The sequence below is a fragment of the Crinia signifera genome, chromosome 1, assembly GCF_055691185.1.
Source record: "Crinia signifera chromosome 1, ASM5569118v1, whole genome shotgun sequence".
NCBI classification, from domain to species: domain Eukaryota; kingdom Metazoa; phylum Chordata; class Amphibia; order Anura; family Myobatrachidae; genus Crinia; species Crinia signifera.
The window spans coordinates 258,419,058-258,428,141 of record NC_139217.1 but is presented as its reverse complement, the minus strand read 5'-3'; positions in this window follow the sequence as shown (position 1 = coordinate 258,428,141).

The window sequence follows — 9,084 nt, the reverse complement described above, 5'->3', positions numbered from 1 at the left end:
TAAAACCTTTAAATATTTAACATTATAATACAGGGGGTTTCAAACTATTTTACTCTGGGACCCTGTCAGACAATAATATCTATTATCGCAGGATTGCCGCCAGATGCGTGGTCAGCAAACCGCACATGCACCGTAACATTGCAGAGGTATAAAGCAAGTGAAGTGACTGCTAATGGATCCAGGAGTGCAGCTTTCTGGTGGCGTGACAGGAGAGGCAGTCCAACAGAGTGTGAGCGGAGCAGCCTGGTGATTCCTCGAATCTCTAAGCCAGTCAACAAAGGAGTCTGAAGTACCACACAATTCAACTATTTTTTCAGACTCCCTGGATCACTGGCTAAGAGGAGTCATTAGCCTGACAGCAACATGGAGTTGCAATTCAGTGCTGAGATGGTCGGGACCCACTTTAGGGCCAGAACCCATAGTTTGAGAACCGCTCTTCTAATATATATCTATATATTAATATAACAGTTTATACTAGTTAGAGTGCATAGTGTAGTAGGTGTAATCAGGGCCACAACCAGGGGTTAGCTAGGATGTCACATGCCCTGGGTGATGGATGTGATACCCATTCGTGCGTGCAGGGAGGGGGGGGGGGCAGAGCAGGGACAATTTACTACCTTGCCCCGGGTGACGTAAATCATAATTTCAGCCCTGGTGTGACTACAAATGCAATAAAAAGTATTATTTGGGTGTCTCTTTGTGGATTAAGTAAAAAAATATTTATAGTACAGCTAATTCCTTTTTTTCCTTAGGTTAAAACTGAGTGTGCCATGTAGGAAAATCCTTGTTTAGGCTCAGTGGATCATTAGGTAGTGGCAATAAATTGCGTTGCTTGCAATGCATTACTAGGAATTAGGGGCCATTTAATATCAAAGTAAATTGCCAAAGGAGCACAGCAGTAGCAGAGCACCTGTACCAAAGCATTGGTGAGTGACGTGATCCATGTGAGGAGACGCTGCACACTGATTGGGTGTCTACAGATGGAGCCCCTCTCATTCAGTCCCATTGGCCGCCGGCGGAGAGGGACTCCATTAAACTGTGAGGCGCGTGTCTCTCAGCGGTGGGGCAGTGGGTCCCTGCCCGTCTACGCTTCAGGGAGACGGACAGGGTTAGGGATGGGGACCGGTGGCGGGGACCCGGGGGGAGCTCCATTACCATAGGGCGCACAAGCATCTCGTTCGCGAGCTCCTCCTGGCGGGAGCTGGAGGTAGTTTCGCCAGCCCCTGCAAAGATGAAACCGGCTTCATCTGTATGTGCTGAATTCTACAAATTCACAACAAAAAAAGGTGAAAAACGGGTATTTGCCCTTTTTATGTGTTGACCATTTCCGTGGTGTCCTTTTGCTTGTGTTGACCTTATGCATGTTGACCTTTTGGGCTCAACCTAGACAATGTCAGCCAAATTACTGTCTACCCTGTGATCCATGCCCCGTGAAAAAAAATCACATATAGAATGAAAGATATTAATCTATTAAATGATCATTGAAATTGGTTTCTTTGGTGTACCTAGTATTTGTTGGTGTTTAATTGCTTTCAGGCTCTTATTTTTGGATGCTTATGTATAGGGCTTCAACGTAAAATGTTGAAAAGAAGTAAAAATTGTTCCAATTAATATTCCCTATTCAAATAACCAAATGATCTCAGAGGTTATGGTATCCCAGAAACCACAGAAGTTGTATATAAGAATCAACAACCTGTGATAAACTACAGTAGTATTTTTTTTATCATTTTTTATTGAATACAATAATATTAACAGAAACAAGAGTGAAATCAGTAAGAATTAGCAAAACCAAACGTCCTAACAATATAAAAGAAGAAATATGTGCCAGCGCTTGCTGTTTCAGTAATTACACGGTTCTCCTTAAAAATATATTTAATTAACGTATAAAACACATACATACATACATTTAATATGAAAATAAAAATAAATATGGAAATAAAAATGAGTGCTGGTGAATCATTTATCGCTCGAGAATATTCTCATAAATTATAAAGTCCCGTATTGGGGGAAATTGTGAGCTGACTGTATATTACCATCCAATCCGTCTGGTGAGATTTTGTGTCCAGAGTCTGTGACATCAACGGTTCTGTGGTGCCTTATGTTTTCAAAGGCTCAAGGTTCCCTTGTAGCGACTTCTCCTCCTCTGTGTGGATTTTTAGGGATAAAGCAAAACCCAAAAGATTTTTCATCCAATTGGATGAAAAATTTATAACTTTATAACTTATGAGAATATTCTCGAGCGATAAATGATTCACCAGCACTCATTTTTATTTCCATATTTATTTTTATTTTCATATTAAATGTATGTATGTATGTGTTTTATACGTTAATTAAATATATTTTTAAGGAGAACCGTGTAATTACTGAAACAGCAAGCGCTGGCACATATTTCTTCTTTTTTATTGGTTACTAATTAGGGCCTGACAAGCCCTGTGCCAGCAGCTAAGTGATTGCGCAACACACAAAAACCCATTTTTGTCCTAACAATATAATGGTAACAATATTAGCTAACAATAAGTTAATAAGAAAAGGCAGCAAAAGAGGAGAATCTCCTCTGACATAAATGTCTGAAAAAACATAAAGTAAACAGTAATATTATACAGTCATTTTGTGAACACAACATTAAAATATGGAGAAGAGAAAAGAAAAAAGAGCAAATTTTGGGTGCTTAAGTAGGTAAAAGAGACAAAAATAAAGGGATGGGGGAGAAAGTGTTAAAATTCAAGCAGCGAGCCAGGGTCACCAAAAATGTAATACATTTAATTATTATGTGTTAAAAGTTGGGAATTAAAAAAGGCAAGGGAGAGATATGTTGTGGTGAATGTGCCAGGGGAGCCAGATAGAATGACATTTTTTCATTATGTTGTTTTGTAGAGTCAAATGTATTCCATCCCAACTATGAACCAGATCCTGTTCAGAGGCAGAACTCTGGGAGGCAATGGAGTCATCTGCCGCCGGGCTCCTGCTCACAAGGGGGCACCACTACTCTCCCTGGAAGTTTAAATCAGTTATTTAAAAGCCAACAATATTGCTTCTGTGGCTGAGTTCTGAAATATATTCTATAGATATGTTCTCTATCTATATTTCTGAACAGAAAATATGTCTATTTTATAAAATTTTATATAGGGCTGTGTGTGTGTTAATGTGTGTGTGGGGGGGGGGGGGGGAAGGGGGGCACCAATATATATCTTGCCTCCAGGCAACTGGAACGAACTTACGCCACTGATCCTGTTCATTAATTCTTGCCAACTAGAGGCGGTGGGGATCTTCCAACAAGGGGCTCTTTGATATTTAGCTGTCAGGAGATGTGGAGTAGGATTTTATTGGAATCCTTAGGAGCTTGAAAGGGCTTAGCAGGGGAGTGGAGTTTGGGGAGATCAATAAAACAAGAGAGAAGAGAGCGTATCATATCCTAATATGATGTAAGAACCGACAGGTCCACCAGTGTGCCCTCCTCTCTTCAATTTCTCCAGCACAAATTAGAAGGGTTAGGATATATATGGTGAAGTCAGTCTGGGACTAGATACCATCTGGTATATATTTTGTATGAGATTTCTCGTATGACCATGCTAATACAGCATTTTGAAATTACAGTGCGAATCAAGTCTCATTCCTCATCATCCAGATGCTGACCCAAGACTTGTACCCAAGTAACTGCATGAGGTGCAAGCGGTGACAGTGTGCACAGGAAAATTTTAAAGCCTGGCGGGGAGGAGGGTGCCGCTGGCCGCACGCTGTGCAGGGAGGGGGAGGCACCGCCAGATGTCCATCATATATGGGGAGGGTAGGGGAGGGGCGGTGGGTGCCCCAGCGGCCGGCCCGCAATGCACTGCAGCTGCTTACTGTGTGGGGAGGCATGGGTTGCCCGGTCCCCGTGCGACGGGGGTGATTGAAGGAGCCGCAGCTTATTAAGGAAAGAGCCGCATGCGGTTCGAGAGCCGCGGGTTGGCCACCCCTGATCTAGTAATTCACAGGGAGTGCCAGGAAATGAATTGACTCATACAGGTTGCGTTTAAGTATCGAAGAACTTGCAGTCTGTGAGCGTTTGGCTAACAAATTTAGATAAATTCCTCGATTTTGTTATGATTCTAGAATTTACCAAGCGCAGATTGAAGTGTATAGGAGTTTAAAAGGCGTATGTATGTTAATAGCATTGATACAACCAATCCAGGATAAAAAATCTGATTGCCATTGTTGAAGATAATTGCGGATAGATGCAAAAAGAGGAGGGTAGTTGGCACAGTAGAGAGAGCAGTATGACCTCATTATTTGGACCCCTAAATATTTCAGAGAATCTTTTTTTCCCATGTAAAGTTAAAATTTGTCAGAAGAAGTTTCTTTGTGTGATCTGGTATGTGAATGGGGTAGAGCCTGAGATTTTATATTTTATTTTGCAACCTGAAAGTTTCCCATAGGTGGCGAGTTTGTTAAATAAGTTTCGTAGAGAAGTGAACGGTTTGGTCAGTGTAAGAAGAATGTCATCAGCAAATAGAGAGGGAATAATGTAATTGTTTGATTGAAACTCCCATAATGTCTGGATTAGCACATATATGGTGGGTTAAGGGTTCAATTACAAGAGCAGAAATGAGAGGTGATGGGGCAATCTTGTCTAGTTCCGTTGGTAATCTGAAAGAAGGTCACCTGCCTGGACCATGGCTGAAAGATTGTGGTATAATTCTTGTATGGCTTGAAGAAATTTGACGGATTGTTGTAATGTTTGTAGCATGAATGCCCAGGAAAACTTATCGAAGGCTTTCTCCGCGTCCAGTGCAAGCATCAGAGAGGAAACTTTGTTAATATTGATCTACTGTGGTGAATTGTGTCTATAGTGAATAAATCAATATTTTAATGTTGAATGTATTTGCATAAAACTATGTGATAGCAATTAGGCCAGCAGATTTTTAAATATAAAACCAATTTGCATCAGGGCTCCTCAAGGATTAGGGCATATCAAAATGCCGTGTCGCCCTGTGTGTACGGGGGTTTTAGAATTATTGTTTTTCAATACTTATAGAAATAAATAAACACAATAGTTTTACATTATTAGAAATATTTATTGCACAGAAAAATGCAACTTTTCATTGAATATAAACATACAACACATTTTGTTGGATAATATCTGGTTACTTTTTTTGTTTTTTGTTTCATTCAATATATAACAAACCATAGATTTCTATGAAAGATTACAAAAGAACAATATTGGCCTATAAGGAAGAATACATATGCCCTCATTTGCTGGAGGAACCCTGTAAGAAGAGGTTCTGAGCAGCCTCTTAGGATACCTTTACTAAAAGTGAGGGATTAATTAAGTGCATTAGCAACACAGAGGGGCTGCTTTACCATCACAGAAAGAACAGCCAGGTGTTCTATTGCTACTTTCTACATCTTGCTGGGTTCAAAAGTCTAAAGAAAGTAGAACCATGGAAAAGTCTATTTATTATCATGGTGGAAATCATAGCGACCAATCAGATATGTCCTTTCATTTGATTTGCTTATACTATATTAAAATTGTATACATGATTGGTTGCATGGGTGCATGCAGATATGTGTTATTTATACCATGTAATTTAACAAACCTTTATATACTGTACTGTTCAAGTACTATATACTGTGTGCAATGCTTAAATGCATCAATCACATACAGGGGTACAGTTACTAAGATGGGAGTTCTATTGAAGGTGGTATACTGTATTGCCCATAGCAACCAATCAGAATAAACTGTTATGCATTCAAGGTCAATAATTACATTTACTATGCATTATTTTACAGGTTGAGTATCCCTCATCCAGATATCTGTTATTCAGATTACTCCGAAAACTGTAAATCCAGAATATACTTATTTTTTTTACTAAAAGTTATACAGGGAGCATCTCTAACATCACTAATGGGGACATCTGTAAATTGCACTACTGGGGACATCTGTAGCTTGCACTACTGGGGACATCTGTAACTTGCACTACTGGGGACATCTGTAACTTGCACTACTGGGGACATCTGTAACTTGCACTACTGGGGACATCTGTAACTTGCACTACTGGGGACATCTGTAACTTGCACTACTGGGGACATCTGTAACTTGCACTAAACGTGAAAAGAAAAATTACTTAGCATTCAAATTCAGTACACAATCTTTGTTTTATGTTTTAAAATCTTGTTTCATGCACAAATATAAAATATATTGTGTGTATTTCATGTGTTTGTACAACATAAATGCAAGATACCTCAAGATACATCATTGAAATATAAAAAGATTCTGAAATACGGAATAATCCATTATCCAAAATGCTTCTGGTCCCGAGCTGTTGGGATAAGGGATACTCAACCTGTATTATTAGTTACTGATATTATGTTAAGTCATAGTGGACACATATCTTTTATGCAGAATAACAGGCCCATATATTTGTGCGATGCACACAAACAGCTTTGTTACAGAAAGATATGCTTATATAAAATCAATTATGTGCGGAATCCATATTTTTCAGATTCAAATACAGAATCCTTTTACATTCATTATAGCCTGACTGATCATTTCCAAGTCTTTGGATTTGGCAGAATCTCAAAACATATTTGGATTAGATGCTTTCGTGTTTGCTACTCCAGTATACATTAGGTATCATATACACTCTCTGCCTACGTATCCGTAATACACTGTCATAAACTGTATTATGATTGCATTGCTTTCTCTTTTTAATTTAGAGATTTCCACATAGTGCTTTATAATTAATTATTTCTGAAAAATTATTCATTATGAAAAGTTAGTAATGTAGTTGTATAATCCACCTCATTAACAATCAAATTATAATGCTGGGAAGAATTATTGTTGTTATTGCTGGGCAGCTGGTTTCCTATAAGAAGGCAAATCTAATTTATATAACATGAGAAGGCAGAATATACACTTTATATATATATATATATATATATATACACTAAAATCTAAATGAGAAGTGTGCTCTATAGTGCATGAATCAGTTTCAAAAAGATGTTATTAAGACACATAAAAAGACATAGGGGTAAAAAAAAAAAAAAGACATAGGGGTATATTCACTGTCAGGTGGAATAGTTTGCTGATTTACATCTGCTCGTCTGGCGGAATATATTCCGCTAGTTTGATATTCCGCCTATTCAGAATGCTTGGGGGAAAGCCTCCTGGCTGAAGATCAAACAGGTGGAATTCCGCCTGACAGCACTCTTCACATTGTCTAGAACCTGACTTAAAATCATCCAATCCATTTAGACAGTTTAACCCTGAAAAGGCTGAATCAGATTATCATTACAGAGTTTAGACAATTAGACAAAATAAAGTCTAAATATTCAACTTCAGACAGTTGAGGCCAACGAAATGAGTTGACAGATGGAATGCTTTAGACTGGCGAGAAAATATGACCTTGAATAGGCTAAATCAATTCAACTTTTTTAAGGCGGAAAATATGCTGTTTCCGCCAAAACGGACCTAACGACCAACACTGAATACCCCCCCCCCCCCCTATAGGCTTAAAAAACACGAACCACAATGAGCTTATACTCAACATGCAGCTCATTAGCAATTTCACCTGATCTTACAAATAGCTGATTCTTAACAAACCTTCACTGCTTTGTAGTTTTTAAAGGCACAATAACCACAGTAATCATATAGTAGCTATTTGTAAGATCAGGTGAAATTGCTAATGAGCTGCATGTTAAGTATATTAGAGGTTACCTAGTTATGCCAGGTCAGCCCTCTGAATAAGTCCAGGTGACGAAACATGTAGGGGCATGGCCTGGCGTGGAAGCAAGTGGATGGAACTGACAGAGCAAGCTTCTGGTCTATCCATATTGCGCTGTGCACTTTATTATCATGCTGTATGATACTGCAGTTATCTAAAACCGCTCGTTGTGGTTCGTGTTTTTTAAGTCTTTGTTTTTTTCAGACACATAAAAGTGTCTAAAAATAATCATTTTCAAACCGATAAATGCAATCTAGAGAGCACTTCTCCTTTCGATTTTAGAGAGTTTTGCCTGGAGGATACAGTGTTTATTTGAGAGAGGTGCAGCCGGTCCATTTGGTGCAAGGAGGACTTGGAAATCTCATTAAAGTAAACCAGTCCCCTGATGCACTGATGTAGTCTCGGACTTGTTGTTCCACAAAGAGACTGGATTTGTGAGACCCTAATGCAATCGTTCCAAGAATAGTATTCAGTTCCATAACAAATATAACAATATAATATAGAGAACATAGAATATAGTGCACAACAAAAACACTTTGAGTGGAAAGTTACAATAGGAAGTTTTAAATGACACTGAGATACTGTAATCCCACATGCAGGACCAAAACAAAACCTCACCCTTCCCTCAGTTTTGATTGTGATATTCAGCCCGGTCACATCCTGCCTTCTACTTACAAAAATGCCCAATTAACCACTCACAGTCATGTTATATAGATACTTATTTATGTGGTGACCTGGTACCTTTTATATAAAAAAATAGATTTCAGCCCTGGCAGGTCAGAATCTTTTTAATGAGTCCTTAAAGGATTCACATAAAATCCATTTTTAGAAATCTGACTAACCAGACATTACTGTGAAGCTGCTGATTTCTCCTTAGGCCTCAGAAAAACAGACATCATACACAGATCAATGCTTGAGGTGATATGTAAACATATTTCTACAGCAAAGAGTTCCATAGACAATAATAATGATAAGAAAGTGGTGATAAATGTGGAATGACTGACATATGCTGCATCCAAGTATAGCATGTGCACAAGTTTCACATGCGGCAATGACTATCTTTTACTAATACCAGCAGTGGTACACCATGACTTCCACCAGAGAAACTCATGTGGCTGTTTTGATACCCAGAGATATGTGTGTTATCTACTCAGAGGCTGTAACTCTACTCATGTAAACACACATGGAGATCAGCACATTCACACTGCAGCAGAATCGGGACCACCAATACAACATGTAGACTCAATATGATTGAATCAAGGAGTCTGCTCCTTAAGTTATCATTTACGTCAAGGTCTGGATTTAATAATATGCAACTACAGAAGCTTTAAAACTGATGTCCTCTAAAACATATTTCAACAGCGACAGGAGATCTCACAAT